This window comes from Sciurus carolinensis, chromosome 3, assembly GCF_902686445.1.
Source record: "Sciurus carolinensis chromosome 3, mSciCar1.2, whole genome shotgun sequence".
NCBI classification, from domain to species: domain Eukaryota; kingdom Metazoa; phylum Chordata; class Mammalia; order Rodentia; family Sciuridae; genus Sciurus; species Sciurus carolinensis.
The window spans coordinates 17,748,366-17,767,659 of NC_062215.1; the positions used below are offsets into that span (position 1 = coordinate 17,748,366).

The 19,294-nt window shown below is 39.2% G+C and overlaps 1 protein-coding gene and 1 pseudogene across 1 annotated transcript in view; both read left to right on the forward strand.

Moving 5' to 3' along the window:
* Nucleotides 1-19,294, forward strand: part of LOC124979247 (leucine-rich repeat-containing protein 37B-like) — a 56,766-nt gene that overhangs the window by 12,751 nt on the left and 24,721 nt on the right. The window lies entirely within an intron of this gene.
* Nucleotides 4,910-5,076, forward strand: LOC124981552 (uncharacterized; annotated as a pseudogene).

The following is a 19,294-nucleotide window of genomic DNA, read 5'->3' on the forward strand; positions in this document are numbered from 1 at the left end:
GATGGAACCCAGGGTCTTGGGCATTGTAGCCAAGCACTCTGCCACTGAGCAACATATACCTTAGCCCCTGAAAGGGATTTTAGACTCATGGTGAAAGTTCTCCTCTCAACCCGATTTTGGAAAAAAATTGTCCACCTGTCTTGTGGGTCAGAAATCTAGGTTCATATGGTTCATTTGGGGTTCCATGGAGGGCTGTAGGATATGCCTGGAATTTCCTGCAGATGCTGCTCTATTACAGCCACCTCTCCCCCTCATCAGTTTGCTCAAGCATAAATTGGGGAAAAAATATTGAGGGTCTACTTTTCAAACAAAGTAGTAGGGATGGGTAGTGGGTCAGAAAAGACTCCTAAAATGGAGAAGCCACCAACTTTTGTCTTTAGCTTCTGTGTTCATCTTAACCGAAAAAAGGCATTTGCTTCATGGTCATGAGAAAATCAGAGCTAACTGGCATTGGACATTAATACTCATTTCATGTGATTCGAATACAGCTGTTCCTCTCAGACCAATTCAGTTGCTTTTATAGACTGGCACAATGAGCCAGACAAGGTGCACACCTGTGGTCCCAGCCATTTGGGAGGCTAAGACAGGAGCTCAAGGATAATCTGGGCAACATAGTGAGACCTGTCTCTTAAAAAATAAAAAAAGAGCTGGGCACAGTGGCACACACCTGTAATCCCAGTGGCTCAGGAGACTGAGGCAGGTGCATTTTGAGTTCAAAACCAGCCTCAGCAATTTAGCGAGGCCCTAAGCAATTCAGGAGACCCTGTCTCTAAATAAAATACAAAAAAGGACTGGGGATGTGACTCAGTGGTTAAGCACCCATGGGTACCAAAAAAGAGAGGGAAAGAAAGAAAGAAAGAAAAAAAAAAAAGATTGGCATAATGGTTAACAGTTTACCAAGTGTGTGTTGGGGGCTGAGGACTTTTGGGTAAAATTCTTCTAGTAGACAAAGCTCTCTTCCTTCAGGAAACACTTGCCATAGTGAGAGATAAGCCAAGGGAAGATGCCAATAATTTATGACCAATATGACACAGTACTGAGGTGTTTGTAAGTTGAAATACCAATTTTCCATGAATTACGAAAGTTTGTACAGAGGCCCCAGCTGATGTGGATTTGTCATGAATTGAATGGAACCTAAGCTCTAGGGCTCCTCATGTGCACAGGCCCCCTTCTAAGGTTCTGATTGGGGCCCTCTCAATTCTGTATGCATAAATTTTGCATGTTTTTATCAGAGGACATTTCCCAAATTAGGTAAGGTTCAGTTCTCCACAAAGTCTGGATTCACCTCTGGGTTCCATATAATTACAACCTGGAAAATCTCTTAAATAAGCTTAAATAAGGCCTATTATGAACAAACACTGATACAACAAATTAGCAGTATATTAGGCTCAGTCTATTTTGAACCTGAAATTTGTGTCAAAGATGTGCCAAGAACTTATTAGTAAAGTACCACTCTTTAAATGGTAGTAATAATCATATCTCTTCCAGATGAAACCAGAAATGAATATGTTATGGAAAACCAGCACTGGTTGATAATCCTAAATGTCAAGTATACTTTTTTCCCCCTGACTTTAAAGTACTTCTCCTTCATTCACCTACACAGGTCCAGACTGATGGCTTATTTTTAAAATTCTTTTAGTTACTTCATTGGTTCTAACAATACAAGCTCCATGAGTTTAGAAACTGAAGGACTCTCCAAGATAGAAATGCAGGCTCTATTCAGATAGAACACATTCACATGCTGACTTGTCTATGACACGTCAATATTAGGCCAAGAACATAAGCACAAAGAAAAAATAAGAGGGAAATCCAAGCTTTATCCCTATTGAATTATTTATTCCACTGCTGAGAATATCCATGAGGTAGATGTGGCCACACTATAAAGGGAAATTGAACTGAGATCCCAGAGACACCCTATTACTCCCCCCTTGTCCACTAGCACCAGTTTCCTACCGACAGCCGTAGAGGCACAAAAATTTGCGTGCTTCAGGGTATGGTCATCACTTTTTGGTTTGTACTGGAATCCTGGCAGCAGCTTCTCAGATTCAGAGGCATAAATATTAAAGATGAAAAGAGAGCTCAGGTCTGTCCTTTGGGGTGAGTTAGAATGGCTTAATTTTTAATGGTTTGAAAGTTTTGAGAGTCTCATATCCAGTAACTATTACACTGTTCTTCTCCCAGTTGCATCTTCTTCTTCCCACCTGTGACACAGGCATCTTCTCTTCTCTTTTCTCTTGGAACCTTAGAAATTCTTCCATTACATTTATTTAATACCTACATTTACTAGTTGTTTATTATGTTCCAGGCACTGTATGAAGTACTTATGCAAATGAGATGGCGTACTGAAAGGTCTTAGAATAGTGCTTGGCACATGATAAATATTCAAAACATGTTCCATTATTTTCCCAAGAACTCTTCAATGTTGATATTATTATTCCCCATTTTGTAGAAAGTTGAAATTCAGAAACCTTGGATAACTTGCTTCCACAATGATAAATAATAAACATTTATTAACAGTTTTAATAAATGGCAGAAGCTCTTACAAGCTTTATAAGTAATGTTCTATGCAACTTTTGTTTCCTTGTAATAGGAGCTGGCTGATGACAATTTGGTTTTTTGTGCATTGTATCTTGAAGTCGGTTTCTAACTTGCATAGGACCTTTGGAGCAGACAGCTCCAGTTACCTTTGAGAATTCTGCACTTCTAGAGCTATTGGCATCCCCAGGGTTCCTGTTCATTGGCCAGTGACTATTTGACATCATCACGGTCTTCTCTGGGCCCAGCCCCTCCTAGATGCCTTAACATGTTCTTTCATCTAATCTTCATACTTGGTGAGGAAAATGCTACTAAGTAAGGCTCACAGATGTTTGTAATTCAAGTCACTTCAGCACAAAGTGACAGAGTCAGAATTCAAACCCAGGTCTGCCTGATTCCAGGGGCCTTGCTGCTGCTTCTGTTCCTCACTGCCAGGGAGTCTTCTTCAAGGCTTGGCTGAGCACTTTCAGATACAGGCTTGCTGTTTCGGATTCCTTAGACTTTGCCTTTAGAAAGGACTGATGTGATGCAGTCGGAGGTCTTGTATTGACGAGCTTCATGTGGGGAGTCATGTTCTTATGACTCATGGACCTATGTAGATGAATAAAGGAAAGGGGTTTCTCCATCCCCAAATACTTCAAACATACTGGAACAGGGTGAGGGCTACTCTGCTTGTTTCTTTGACTACTTTCCTCAAATGAACCAGTTTCCCTGCCTGCCTTGGGATTCTAGCATAGATAGTGTTGGAGTTTGTCCTATTTTGTTTGTTTTGACTGCCTGCTTTGGACATATTTTCAGCTAAAGCTGTTAGGATTTCAGTACATTCAGGACAGTGATGACGCTTCAGTCCTCAATTCTTCTCTGTCTCTTCAGTTAATAGAAAGGAAACGTAGCCCATCTGTCTGGACCTGTATAGAAGAATTTGGAGAAAAAAAAAAAAAAAAAAAAAAACAGGTAAGAAATGTTCCCTTATTTTGTGAGCTACCTGTATTCTGTCCCATTGTTCTACAGCAAAAGGCTTATGCAAAAATATTTGGGTTTTCTTTTTCCAATAAGGTACTTTTTTAAAAACCACTTAAAACTGTACTTCTTAAGCTGGGCATGGTGATGCTCATCATAATCCCAGTTATTTGCAAGAATGGCAAGTTCGAGGCCAGCCTCAGCAAATTAGTGAGACCCTATCGCAAAATAAAATAAAAATGGCTAGAAGCTGAGTGTAGTGGTGCATGACTGTAATCCCAGCAACTCAGGAGGCTGAGGCAGGAAGATCTCAAGTTCAAAGCCAGCCTCAACAATTTAGCCAGACCCTACGCAACTAAGTGAGATCCTGAAAATGAAAAGGACTGGGGAATATGGCTCAGTGGTTAAGCACCCCTGGGTTCAATCCCCAGTAACACAAAACAAACATACAAACAAGCACTATTTCTTAAACTTTGCCTCTGAGACAGTCTTTAAGGCAAAAAATTAGCCACATAATACTCCCATAAAGGTATCAAAAAGACAATGGATGAGGAGTCAGGGCACTTAGTTTATCTATAAAATGAGGGAACTGAGAGAGAAATGGAAATGATCTCTAGTGAAGTGTCCACGGTGAATCTACAAACGTTCAAATGTTTGGTTCATAGAAGAATCACTGTAGAGTGCTCCAACTTCTAACTCATTCTCTGCATTGCACAGGCACAACCTTAGTGAAGAAAATAATGCTCTAATACAGGAGGAAAAAAAATAGGATAAGCTAGCATGGTTTTGATTTCACTAGGGACAGATACAAAGATCTCAATGTCCGTGGGAGAAGGGGCTGCCTGTTAAGAGGGAATGCTGAGATGATGGGCGTAAAGCCATGGAGCACTGAAGGACCGAGATCATCTTAGAGGAAAGATAGCAGACTTCACTAAATTCTTCTGGCTACGTATGGCTTTGCAGTCATTCTTTAAGGCCAGTGGAGGGAGAGCCAGAGGAGACAGAGGTGTAGGAGCCTACTTATACAGAGCACACCAGCCACCTCACAGGTTTTCATGCCACCACTCATGGCAGGGAATGTTCAGAGCCCAAGGTTGAGGAACAGACATGTGACATTGGAATGTGAAGCCATGAGACCTTCACATTTTTTTCTCTTCATAACATGATCTTATTGAGTATGAACTAGTGTTATAAACTGAGCAAGTTAATGAGACTGAAAAATATCTGGAAAAATGCACTAGAAAAGGGGAGATCACTAGGCAAGAACAAGCAAGCTATGTGGCTCCCGGCTTCACCAGTTACTCACTTCCACCTTAGTCAAGAAGAGTCTGAAACTTCGCTCCTCTTTTTCCTGTCTACTGACATGATTAGGCTCACAACCGTTGGTGCTTTATACATTACGATATGGTTCCTTTCCCTCCTCTGGCTTAGCACACTGGCTGTGTTCTGACGTTAAGTGCACAGAAAGAGGGGGAAGAGCAAGCCTACCCCAGGTACATCTCATCACGGGCACAGGCACAGTTATATCCCCAGTCCCCACTCTGTCTGCTAGACCTTTCCCTCATGAATGGGGAAACATGGAGAGAAGAAAATTGCTAAAACCCACATACCACAAAAAAGCGACATTACAAAGCACAAATCAGTGATATTCAGCGCATTCATAATGTTCTGCAACAATCACCCTTATCTACCAGAACATTTTCATCACTCCAAAAGGAAACATGGTTCTAGTTAGCTATTGCTTCGCTTCCTATTTCTTTCCCCACAGGCCCCGGCATCTACTAATGTACTTTCTGTCCTACTGGATTTGCCTATTCTGGACATTTCATATAAACCAATTATATTGTATATGGCCTCTTTTTTTTTGGTCCAGGGCATTGAACTCAGGGGCACTCAACCACTGAGCCACATCTCCAGCCCTATTTTGTATTTGATTTAGAGACAGGATCTCTAAAGTTGCTTAGGGCCTTTCTAAATTGCTGAGGCTGGCTTTGAACTCCAAATCCTCCTGCTTCAGCCTCCCGAGTTGCTAGTATTACAGGCGTGCACCACTGCACCTGGCTGTACATGGCCTTTTATGTCTGGTTTTCACATAGCTTTTTGTTTCCTAGGTTCACCCTTGTAACGGTTATCAGTACTTTCTATGGTTGAATAATACTCCATTGTATAGAGATACCACTATATCAGTTCATGTATTCATTAATTAATGGATATTTGGGTTGTTTCTACTTTTTGACTATTATGGATCATGCTGCTGTGGACACTCATGTATCAGTTTTTGTGTAGACGCGTTTTTAATCCTAGGGTGCATACCTAGAAATGGAATTGGTGAGTCATATGGTAACAATAGTTAACTTTTGAGGAATTCCCGGACTGTTTTCCACAGTGGCTTCACTATTTTATATTCTCAGCTGCAGTGTGTGAGGTTTCAAGGTTTTCTGTATCTTTGTCAACATTTGTTATTATCTGTCTTATTTATATTTAATGCCCTAGATTAAGGAACAGTGCTTAACCAGTCTTGTGACATTCTTTCTCTTCATAACATTATGAGTATAAAGTAGTATCTCATAGTTATAATTTGCAGTTCCCTAACACCTTGAGAAACTCAGCATCTCTTCATGAGCATATTGGCCTTTACATATCTTCTTTGAAGAAATGTTTATTCATGTCCTTTCCCCATTTGAAAATTGCATTGTCTTTTTTCCCCCAAGTTATATGAGTTCTTTATATATTTTGATATTTTCTGTACTAGATTTTATCAGCCGTATGATCTATAAATATTTTATCCCCTTCTCTAAGTTATCATTTCACGTTCTTTTTTTATTTTAATTTTTACAGACTGCATTTTGATTCTTTGTACACAAAAGGGATACGGCTTTTCATTTCTGTGGTCATACACAATGTAGATTCACACCATTCATGTAATCTTACATATACATAGGGGAATACTGTCTGTCTTAGTCTACTATCTTTCCTTCCCCCCAACCCCACTTGATTGTGGTGTACTATCTTCTTAACATGTTTTTGTAGGTGATTTGCCAGAATTTTGTTAAGAATTTTTGCATCTATAATATCAGAGATATTGGACTAAAGTTTTCTTTCCTTGATGTGTCTTTGTCTAGTTTTGGTATCAGAGTGATACTAGTTTCATAGAATGAATTTGGATGGGTTCCCTCCTTTTTTATTTCATGAAATACTTTTTTTTTTTTTTTTTTTTTTGCGGGTGCTGGGGATTTAACCCAGGGCCTTGTGCTTATAAGGCGAGCACCCTACTGACTGGGCTATCTCCCCAGCCCATGGAATACTTTGAGGAGTATTGGTATAAGTTCTTCTTTGAAGGTCTTGCAGAACTCAGCTGAGAATCCATTTGGTCTGGGGATTTTCTTGGTTGGTAGACTTTTGATGACTTCTTCTATTTCATCACTTGAAATTGATATGTTTAAATTGTGTGTGTCCTCTTGGTTCAGTTTGGGAGGATCATATATCTCTAGAAATTTGTCAATGTCTTGAGATTTTCTATTTTGTTGGAGTACAGATTTTCAAAGTAGCTTCTATTTATATATTTCAGTGTTGTGATATTTCCTTTTTCATCATGAATTTTAGTAATTTGAGTTTTCTCTCTCCTTCTCTTTGTTAGTGTGGCTAAGGGTTTATCTATTTTGTTTACTTCTTCAAAGAACCAACTTTTTGTTTTGTCAATTTTTTGAATTGTTTCTTTTGTTTCAATTTCATTGATTTCAGCTCTGATTTTAATTTTTTCCTGTCTTCTACTACTTTTTGGTGTTGTTCTGTTCTTCTTTTTCTAGGACTTTGAGATGTAATGTTAGGTCATTTAGTTGTTGACTTTTCATTCTTTTCTGGAATGTGCTCCATGCAATGAATTTTCCTCTTAGTACTGCTTTCACAGTGTCCCAGAGATTTTGATATGTGATATCATCATTCTCATTTAACTCTAAGAATTTTTTTATCTCCTCCCTGATGTTTTCTGTTATCCATGCTTCATTCAATAGCATATTATTCAGTCTCCAGGTGTTGGAGTAGTTTCTGTTTTTGATTTTGTCATTGATTTCTAATTTCATTGCATTATGATCTGATAGAATACAAGGTAGCATCTCTATTTTTTCTTTCATTTACTAAGGGTTGCTTTGTGGCATAACATACAGTTTATTTTAGAGAAGGATCCGTGTGCTGCTGAGAAGAAAGTGTATTCGCTCGTTGATGGATGGAATATTCTATATATGTTTGTTAAGTCTAAGTTATTGACTGTGTTATTGAGTTCTATGGTTTCTTTGTTTAGTTTTTGTTTGGAAGATCTATCCAGGGTGACAGCAGTGTGTTAAAGTCATCCAGAATTATTGTGTTGTGGTCTATGTGATTCCTGGAATTGAGAAGGATTTGTTTGATGTACATGGATGCACCGTTCTTGGGGACATAAATATTTATGATCATTATGTCTTCCTGATTTATAGTTCCCTTAAGCAGTATGAAATGACCTTCTTTATCCCTTCTGACTAACTTTGGTTTGAAGTCCACTTTATATGATATAAGGATGGAAAACCCCCCATTTTTACTGAGTCTGTGTGCGTGGTAGATTTTTTCCCATCCTTTCACCTTTAGTCTGTGAATGAATGTCCTTTTCTATGAGATGAGTCTCTTGAAGGCAGCATATTGTTGGGTCTTTCTTTTTAATTCAATCTTCCAGTCTCTGTCTTTTGGTTGATGAGTTTAAGCCATCAACATTCAGGGTTATTACTGAGATATGATTTGTATTCCCAGTCATTTGGGCTTATTTTTGGTTTTTAACTTGACTTGGTTTCTCCTTTGATTGGTTTTTCCTTTAAGGTAGTTCCTCCCTTTGCTGACCTACATTGTTGTTTTTCATTTCCTCCTCATGGAATATTTTGCTGAGAATGTTCTGTAGGGTAGGTTTTCTTTTTTTTTTTTATTGTAAACAAATGGGATACATGTTGTTTCTCTGTTTGTATGTGGCGTAAAGGCATACCATTTGTGTAATCATAAATTTACATAGGGTAATGTTGTTTGATTCATTCTGTTATTTTTCCCCTTCCCTCCCACCCCTCCCACCCCTCTTTTCCCTCTATACAGTCCTTCCTTCCTCCATTCTTGCCACCCTCCCTAACCCTAACTCTAACCCTAACACTAACCCCTCCCACCCCCCATTATGTGTCATCATCCACTTATTAGTGATATCATTTGTCCTTTGGTTTTTTGAGATTTGGCTTATCTCACTTAGCATGATATTCTCCAATTTTGTCCATTTGCCTGCAAATGCCATAATTTTATCATTCTTTATGGCTGAGTAATATTCCATTGTATATATATACCACATTTTCTTTATCCATTCATCAATTGAAGGACATCTAGGTTGGTTCCACAATCTGGCTATTGTGAACTGAGCAGCTATGAACATTGATGTGGCTGTATCTCTAATACGCTCATTTTAAGTCCTTTGGGTATAGGCCAAGGAGTGGGATAGCTGGGTCAAATGGTGGTTCCATTCCAAGTTTTCTAAGGAGTCTCCACACTGCTTTCCAGAGTGGCTGCACTAGTTTGCAGCCCCACCAGCAATGTATGAGTGTACCTTTCTCCCCACATCCTCGCCAACACCTGTTGTTGCTTGTATTCTTGATAATCACCATTCTCATTGGGGTGAGATGGAATCTTAGGTTGGTTTTGATTTGCATTTCTCTTATTACTAGAGATGTTGAATATTTTTCCATATGTTTGTTGATTGCTTGTAGATCTTCTGTGAAGTGTCTATTCATTTCCTTAGCCCATTTGTCGATTGGATTATTTGCATTCTTGTTGTAGAGTTTTTTGAGTTCTTTGTAGATTCTCTGGAGATTAGTGCTCTATCTGAAGTATGATTGGCAAAGATTTTCTCCCACTCTGTAGGCTCTTTCTTTGCATTGCTGATAGTTTCCTTTGCTGAGAGAAAGCTTTTTAGTTTGAATCTATCCCAGTTATTGATTCTTGCTTTTATTCTTGTGCTATGGGAGTCCTGTTGAGGAAGTCTGGTCCTAATCCGACATGTTGAAGCTCTGGACCTACTTTTCTTCTATAAGATGCAAGGTCTCTGGTCTGATTCCGAGGTCCTTAATCCATTTTGAGTTTAGTTTCGTGCATGGTGAGAGATATGGGTTTAGTTTCATTCTGTTGCATATGGATTTCCAATTCTCCCAGCACCATTTGTTGAAGAGGCTATCTTTTCTCCATTGCATATTTTTGGCCCCTTTGTCTAGTATGAGAAAATTGTATTTATTTGGGTTTGTGTCCGTGTCCTCTATTCTGTACCATTGATCCACCTTTCTATTTTGGTACCAATACCATGCCGTTTTTGTTACTATTGCTTTGTAGTAGAGTTGAAGATCTGGTATTGCGATACCCCCTGCTTCACTCTTTCTGCCAAGGATTGCTTTAGCTATTCTGGGTTTTTTATTCTTCCAGATGAATTTCATAATTGCTTGCTCTATTTCTGTAAGGTACATCATTGGGATTTTAATTGGAATTGCACTGAATCTGTATAGCACTTTTGGTAGTATGGCCATTTTGACAATATTAATTCTTCCTATCCGAGAACATGGGAGATCTTTCCATCTTCTAAGGTTTTCTTGAATTTCTTTCTTTAGTGTTCTGTAGTTCTCAGAGTCTTTCACCTCTTTCGTGAGATTGATTCCCAAGTATTTTATTTTTTTTGATGCTATTGTGAATGGGGTAGTTTTCCTAGTTTCTCTTTCTGAAGATTCATCACTTATGTATAAAAATGCCTTAGATTTATGTGCATTGATCTTATATCCTGCTACTTTACTGAATTCACTTATGAGATCTAAAAGTTTTCTGGTGGAATTTCCTGGTTCCTCTAAGTATACAATCATATCATCAGCAAATAGGGATAGTTTGAGTTCTTCTTTTCCTGTTCGTATCCCTTTAATTTCTTTGATCTGTCTAATTGCTCTGGCTAGAGTTTCAAGGACGATATTGAAAAGAAGTGGTGAAAGAGGGCATCCCTGCCTTGTTCCAGTTTTTAGGGGGAATGCTTTCAGTTTTTCACCATTTAGAATGATATTAGCCATGGGCTTAGCATAGATGGCCTTTACAATGTTAAGGAATGTTCCCACTATCCCTATTTTTTCTAGTGTTTTGAGCATGAAGGGGTGCTGTATTTTATCAAATACTTTTTCTGCATCTATTGAAATAATCATGTGATTCTTGACTTTAAGTCTATTGATATAGTGAATGACATTTATTGATTTCCTGATGTTGAACCAACCTTGCATCCCTGGGATGAAACCCACTTGATCATGGTGCACTATCTTTTTAATATGTTTTTGTATGCGATTTGCTAAAATTTTGTTGAGAATTTTTGCGTCGATGTTCATTAAGGATATTGGTCTGAAATTTTCTTTCCTCGATGTGTCTCTGTCTGGTTTAGGTATCAGGGTGATATTGGCTTCATAGAATGAGTTTGGGAGGGTTCCCTCCTCTTCTATTTTATGGAATACTTTGAGAAGTATTGGAATTTGCTCTTCTTTAAAGGTTTTGTAGAACTCGGCTGAGAACCCATCTGGTCCTGGACTTTTCTTTGTTGGTAGGCTTTTGATGACTTCTTCTATTTCATTACTTGAAATTGGTCTATTTAAATTGTGTATGTCCTCCTTGTTCAGTTTAGGCAATTCATATGTCTCTAGAAACCTGTTGATGTCTTCGAAATTTTCTATTTTGTTGGAGTATAGATTTTCAAAATAGCTTCTAATTATGTTTTGTATTTCAGTCGTGTCTGTTGTGATATGTCCTTGTTCATTCCGAATTTTAATGATTTGGGTTTTCTCTCGTCTTCTCTTTGTTAGTGTGGCTAAAGGTTTATCAATTTTGTTTATTTTTTCGAAGAACCAACTATTTATTTTGTCAGTTTTTTGTATTGTTTCTATTTGTATTGTTTGTATTTGTATTGTTTTTTGTATTGTATCTTTTGTTTCAATTTCGTTGATTTCAGCTCTGAATTTAACTATTTCCTGTCTTCTACTACTTTTGGTGTTGGTCTGTTCTTTTTCTAGGGCTTTGAGCTGTAGTTTTAGGTCATTTATTTGTTGAGTTTTACTTCTTTTATTAAATGCGCTCCATGAAATAAATTTTCCTCTAAGTACTGCTTTCATAGTGTCCCAGAGATTTTGATATGATGTTTCTTTGTTCTCATTTACCTCTAAGAATTTTTTAATTTCCTTCCTAATATCTTCTGTTATCCATTCATCATATAATAGCATATTGTTTAATCTCCAGGTGTTGGAGTAGTTTCTGTTTTTTACTCTTTCATTTATTTCTAACTTCAATCCATTATGATCTGATAGAATACAAGGTAGTGTCTCTATCTTCTTGTATTTGCTAACATTAGCTTTGTGGCATAATATATGGTCTATTTTAGAGAAGGATCCATGTGCTGCTGAGAAGAAAGTGTATTCGCTCTTGGTTGGATGGTATATTCTATAAATGTCTGTTAAGTCTAAATTATTGATCGTGTTATTGAGATCTATGGTTTCTTTTGTTCAATTTTTGTTTGGAAGATCTGTCCAGTGGTGAGAGAGGTGTGTTAAAATCACCTAGTATTATTGTGTTATGGTCTATTTGGTTTCTAAAATTGAGAAGGATTTGTTTGACATACATGGATGAGCCACTGTTTGGGGCATAGATGTTTATGATTGTTATATCTTGCTGATTTATGCTTCCCTTAAGCAGTATGAAATGTCCTCCTTTATCCCTTCTGACTAACTTTGGCTTGAAGTCACATTATCTGAAATGAGGATGGATACTCCAACTTTTTTGCTGAGTCCATGTGCATGGTATGTTTTTCCCCATCCTTTCACCTTTAGTCTATGGGTATCTCTTTCTATGAGGTGAGTCTCTTGCAGGCAACATATTGTTGGATCTTTCTTTTTAATCCAATCTGCCAGTCTATGTCTTTTGATTGATGAATTCAGGCCATTAACATTCAGGGTTATTATTGAGATATGATTTGTATTCCCGGTCTTTTGGTTCATTTTTAAAATTTTATTTATTTATTTATTTATTTTTGACACACCTTGGTTCCTCCTTTATTTGACAGTTCCTTTAGGATAATTCCTCCCTTTGCTGATTTGCTTCTTTGTTTTTTATCTCTTCCTCATGGAATATTTTGCTGAGAATGTTCTGTAATGCTGGCTTTCTTTTTGTAAATTCTTTTAGCTTTTGTTTATCATGGAATGATTTTATTTCATCGTCAAATTTGAAGGTAAGTTTTGCTGGGTATAAGATTCTTGGTTGGCATCCATTTTCTTTCAGAGCTTGAAAAATGTTGTTCCAGGCCCTTCTAGCTTTTAGGGTCTGGATTGAAAAATCTGCTGATATCCGTATTGGTTTTCCCCTGAATGTAATTTGGTTCTTTTCTCTCACAGCCTTTAAAATTCTGTCTTTATTTTGTATGTTAGGTATTTTCATTTTAATGTGCCTTGGTGTGGGTCTGTTGTAATTTTGTGTATTTGGAGTCCTATAAGCCTCTAGAACTTGATTTTCCATTTCATTCTTCAGATTTGGGAAATTTTCTGATATTATTTCATTGAATAGATTGTTAATTCCTTTGGTTTGTTTCTCTAAGCCTTCCTCAATCCCAAGAATTCTCAAATTTGGCCTTTTCATGATATCCCATAGTTCTTGGAAATTCTGTTCATGATTTCTTACCATCTTCTCTGTTTGTTCAACTTTGATTTCAAGGTTAAATATTTTGTCTTCAATATCCGAGGTTCTGTCTTCCAGGTGTTCTATCCTATTGGTTATGCTTTCTATGGAGTTCTTAATTTGGTTTATTGTTTCCTTCATTTCAAGGATTTCTGTTTGGTTTTTTTTTCAATATCTCTAACTCTTTATTGAAAGGATCTTTTGCTTCCTGTATTTGCTCTTTTAACTGTCGATTGGTGCTATCATTCAATGCCTGCATTTGCTCTTTCATCTCATCATTCAATGCCTGCATTTGCTCTTTCATCTCATCGTTTGCTTCCCTGATCATTTTAATTATGTACATTCTGAACTCCCTTTCTGTCATTTCTTCTGCCATGCTGTCGTTGGATTTTATTGATGTAACATCTAGATTTGTTTGGGGCATTTTCTTCCCTTGTTTTCTCATATTGTTCAGGAATCAGTGGGTCATTAAGATATTGCAGATTTCCTCTATTGACTTATAATGTCCCTGAAGATTGCTAGTATAATCCCCTCTTATCCTTCAGTAGCCTGCAGTCTTGGAGGAAGTTGATAATGCAGTGCTCCACAAGGAAGCTGCCTCTCTAGGGTTGGTGACCCTCAGGTGGGGTATATTCCCTGATAGTGGGCAGAGGTGCCTCCACTTGTTGACCAATAGTCATCCAATGGGGAACTAGGCTGCAGGATGAGGCAAGGCCTGTTTGAGCCTGTGTCTCTGGTTTTACCGTCCTTGTGGGAAAACCTCACCTGGCAGGGAAGACTCACCCGGTGGGGAGGTCTCACTGGTCAGCCCCTCCTAGAGGTTCCCCTCAATCTACAACTACTGCCTGGGCTGGGCTGCCTTCCTCTGCAACGTTCCCAGGGGCCCCGACCTACCTCCTGGGTCTGGGAGCCTCACCCTTCGCAGACCAGTCTCCTTAGACTGCTTCTCCTCAGAGAATCTGCCCGCAGTCCTGGAACCTTTGCTCTGCCCCTAGGCGTGTCTCTGTGCGGTGCTTCCACCAAGAAGCTGGTCCTGGGACCCTGCTCTGCACCTAATCACCTGGCTATGCGGCCCCTCCTTTGAGCCGCCACCTAGAGCCCTGTACAATAGCTCCGAGACCCAGAGACCCGCCACATACCTCTTCCTCCGGACAGCCGCCCGGTGTTCCGATGCAGTCACTAGGAGTCCAAGCAACTCACTTCGTGTCTCCTCCTCCCACCAACCACCCGTAGCCCTAGCAGTCACTCCGAGTCCAAGTGACCCGCCCTGTTCCTCCTCCTCCTCGGGATAGCCCCTGGGTGTTCAGGAGCAGTCACTCGGAGTCCAAGCGACCCACTGCACTCCTCCTCCAGGCAGGCCACTGGTGTTCAGGAGTGGTTGCTTTGAGTCCAAACAACTCACCACTCGCCTCCTCCTCTGGCAACTGCCTGTAGCTCTGATGCAGTCACTCCTAGACCAAGCAACTTGCCGCGCTCTTTCTCCTCTTCCTCGGGGCAGCCCCCCAATGTTCAGAAGCGGTCGCTCTAAGTCCAAACAGCTCGCCACGCAGCTCCTCCTCAGGCAGCCGCCCGGAGCCCCAGTGGTTGCTCCGAGTCCAAGCGCTGTGCTGAGCAGCCTCCTCTACAATGATCCCAGTTGTCCGTGTTTACCGCTCCAGTGGGGGGGAGGGGCGTCTCGCCGAGCAACTCTACTTCACAAAGTTCCCTGCGTTCCAGGGCTACCACCCCATCCGTGACGCCTCCCCAACAGGAGAGACTCACCCGGCGGCTTTGAGTTGGTCCCAAGTATCTCACTATCTCCTCTTTTGAATCCTGCATCCTGGAGCAACATGAAATGCAGCCGCCCTCTAGTCCCCCGTCTTGAAAACCCCCGGTGTAGAGTTTTTTGAGTTCTTTATAGATTCTGGAGATTAGTGCTCTATCTGAAGTATGATTGGCAAAGATTTTCTCCCACTCTGTAGGCTCTTTCTTTGCATTGCTGATAGTTTCCTTTGCTGAGAGAAAGCTTTTTAGTTTGAATCTATCCCAGTTATTGATTCTTGCTTTTATTTCTTGTGCTATGGGAGTCCTGTTGAGGAAGTCTGGTCCTAAGCCGACATGTTGAAGCTCTGGACCTACTTTTTCTTCTATAAGATGCAAGGTCTCTGGTCTGATTCCGAGGTCCTTAATCCATTTTGAGTTTAGTTTCGTGCATGGTGAGAGATATGGGTTTAGTTTCATTCTGTTGCATATGGATTTCCAATTCTCCCAGCACCATTTGTTGAAGAGGCTATCTTTTCTCCATTGCATATTTTTGGCCCCTTTGTCTAGTATGAGAAAATTGTATTTATTTGGGTTTGTGTCCGTGTCCTCTATTCTGTACCATTGATCCACCTTTCTATTTTGGTACCAATACCATGCCGTTTTTGTTACTATTGCTTTGTAGTAGAGTTGAAGATCTGGTATTGCGATACCCCCTGCTTCACTCTTTCTGCCAAGGATTGCTTTAGCTATTCTGGGTTTTTTATTCTTCCAGATGAATTTCATAATTGCTTGCTCTATTTCTGTAAGGTACATCATTGGGATTTTAATTGGAATTGCACTGAATCTGTATAGCACTTTTGGTAGTATGGCCATTTTGACAATATTAATTCTTCCTATCCGAGAACATGGGAGATCTTTCCATCTTCTAAGGTTTTCTTGAATTTCTTTCTTTAGTGTTCTGTAGTTCTCAGAGTCTTTCACCTCTTTCGTGAGATTGATTCCCAAGTATTTTATTTTTTTTGATGCTATTGTGAATGGGGTAGTTTTCCTAATTTCTCTTTCTGAAGATTCATCACTTATGTATAAAAATGCCTTAGATTTATGTGCATTGATCTTATATCCTGCTACTTTACTGAATTCACTTATGAGATCTAAAAGTTTTCTGGTGGAATTTCCTGGTTCCTCTAAGTATACAATCATATCATCAGCAAATAGGGATAGTTTGAGTTCTTCTTTTCCTATTCGTATCCCTTTAATTTCTTTGGTCTGTCTAATTGCTCTGGCTAGGGTTTCAAGGACGATATTGAAAAGAAGTGGTGAAAGAGGGCATCCCTGCCTTGTTCCAGTTTTTAGGGGGAATGCTTTCAGTTTTTCACCATTTAGAATGATATTAGCCATGGGCTTAGCATAGATAGCCTTAGGGTAGGTTTTCTATTTGTAAATTCTTTTAACTTTTGTTTCTCATGAAAGGATTTTATTTCGTCTTCAAATCTGAAGGTTACTTTTGCTGGGTATAGGATTCTTGGTTGACAACCACGTTCTTTCGGAGCTTTAAATATGTTGTTCCAAGCCCTTCTAGCTTTTAGGGTCTGGGCTGAGAAATCTGCTGATATATGTATTTGTTTCCCGCTATATATAATCTGATGCTTTTCTCTCACAGCCTTCAAAATCCTATCTTTATTTTGTATGTTAGGCATTTTCATTATAATGTGCCTTGGTGTGGATCTGTTGTAATTTTGTGCATTTGGTGTCCTGTAAGCCTCTCATAGTTGATTTTTCAATTCATTCTTCAGGTTTGGGAAATTGTCTGATATTATTTAATTGAATAGGTGGTTCTTTCCTTTGTTTTGTATCTCTGTGCCCTTCTCAATCCTGATAATTCTTAAATTTGGTGTTTTCATGATATCCCATAGTTCTTGGTGGTTCCATTCATGATTTCTTCCCATCTTCTCTGTTTAGTCAACTTTATTTTCAAGATTAACTATTTTGTCTTCATTGTCTGAGGTTCTGTCTTCCAAGTGATCTAAGTCTGTTGGTGATGCTTTCCATTGAGTTTTTTATTTGGTTTATTGTTTTCCTTCATTTCAAGGAATTCTCTTTGTTGTTTTTTGTTTGTTTGTTTTCTTTTGTTTTGTTTTGTTTCAGAATCTCTATCTCTTTGTTGAAATGATCCTTTGCTTCCTGCAGTTTCTCTTTCAACTACTTTTTGGAGTGTTCATTCAGTACCTGCATTTGCTCTCTTGTCTATCCTTTGCTTCACGAATCATTTTAATTGTGTATTTTCTAAACTCCTTTTCTGACATTTCTTCTACCATACTTTCATTGGATTCTATTAATATAGCATCTAGGTTTGTTTGGAACACTTTCTTCCCTTGTTTTTTCATGTTGTTCACATATCTTCCCCTCTAGCAGTGCAGATCCTGGTGTACTGCAGTTTTCCCCCTATAGGCTCATAGTGACCCTGCAGGTTTCCAAAACCTCTTCTTTAAGGGGGAGATCAATATTAGCAGCACCCAGTACAGATGATATGCAGCCCTAAACCAAATAGCCCCTATGAAGACATTAACAATATTGTCATAATAAACAGAGAGGATGAGTTCAATTATTATCTACAGTATAACAAATAGATTTGCAATGAGGTCTGCAGTTTCTAATGGAGGACAAAGAAGATGGGGAGGGGTGTAGGTTGTAACTGTTAATGGGATAAGAAAAGAGTATATAGAAGTTCTATATCATAAGAAGAGTGAAAGTGTAATCAAAAGAAGTTGATTGTTAGCATGAAAAAAGGGAGAAAGACTCTGAGGAAAGAGGTAAACAAAGGGAAAATAGAGATGGCAAGAAAAATAAAACAAAATTTTTCAAAATAAGGAGGGGAAAAAATCTACACTATAACATTCATATACTATTTAAACCTCCAAGTCTTCTGTAGCCTAATGTATGAGAGGTATCTGACAATAAGCTTCCAGTCTCCAGAAGGCATCTCAGGATGGGATTTGCCCCACCTAAAGATGGCAGCTTCTGCTTCCAGGATAACCCAAGATGGCTGCACTGGCTTCCAAACATGTTGGCAAATGGGGAGCTGCAGCTTGGGGCATGGGTGCAAAGTCCATGTGTGGTGCAGTTGGTCAGGCCAGGGATCCTGGAGGCAGGATGTGTTCAGTCAGGCTGAGGGGTTCTTGAGGCAGGGCGTGGTCAGTTGTGCCAAGGTTCCTGCAGGTCCTGGCTGTTGTCCCAAAATGGTGGCAGTCACGTGTAACCAAATCTGTGGGCACTGTAATAGTGAACTTCCAGGCAACAGCAGGCTGCGGTGATCCACTGGCAGTCTGCAGGCCACCGGAGGAAAATCGGCAGGTGGACTTTGGGTGGTGGGTGATGGGTAGGTAAAATGCAGGCAACAGGCAGGCAAGAAGCAGGCAAATGGGTAAATAGTGGGTGAAAGGTGGCAGTCAGTGAGCAATCTGCACGCAAGAAGTAGTAGATATGCTGGCAGCCTGTGGGTGGTCGAGGTGGACAAAAGGGGTGAACAGGACTGATGAACAGCAAAGACTGCTTCACAGAGGAACAGATTTCCTCTGCTTGAAACCCAGATTACAAAGTGACAAGGAACGCAGCCTCCCTCTAGCCTGCTGTCGTGGATCTCTCCCTTTCACATTCTTATTAGTGTCCTTCAAGTATAAAAGTTTTAAATTTTGATGTAATCTAATTTACCTAATTTTTCCTTTGTTTTTTTTTATGCTTTTCATGTCATATCTAAGAAACTTTTACCTAAAACAAAGTCATGAGCATTTACTCCTGTGTTTTCTCCTAAGAGCTTTATAGTTTTATTTAGCTCTTATACACTTAGGTATTGGATATATTTTGTGTGTCACACAGAAAGGGGTCCAGCTTCATTAATATTCATGTGGATATCCACTGCCCTAGTACCACTTGAAAATATTATTCTTTCAACATTGAATTGTTTAGGTACTCTTGTCAAAAATCAATTAACCATAAATGGTGAGGATTTATTTCTGGACTGTCAGTGGTATTCCCTTAACTAATGTTTCTATCCTTATTCCCACAGTACTCTGCTATGGATTTGAGTTGGGAAGTTTGAGTCTTACCATTTTGTTCTTTTTCAAGATTGTTTTGGTTATCCTAGGTCCCTTGAATTATCATATGAATTTTATTTTATTATTTCATTTCTTTTCTTTTCTTTTCTTTTCTTTTCTTTTTTCTTTTCTTTTCTTTTCTTTTATTTTTCATGAGAAACCTGGAGGGACTTTTGATATCAGACACAATCAACTTCAGGACAAGAAATAACAGCAGTATTATGGTTTGGATGTGAGGT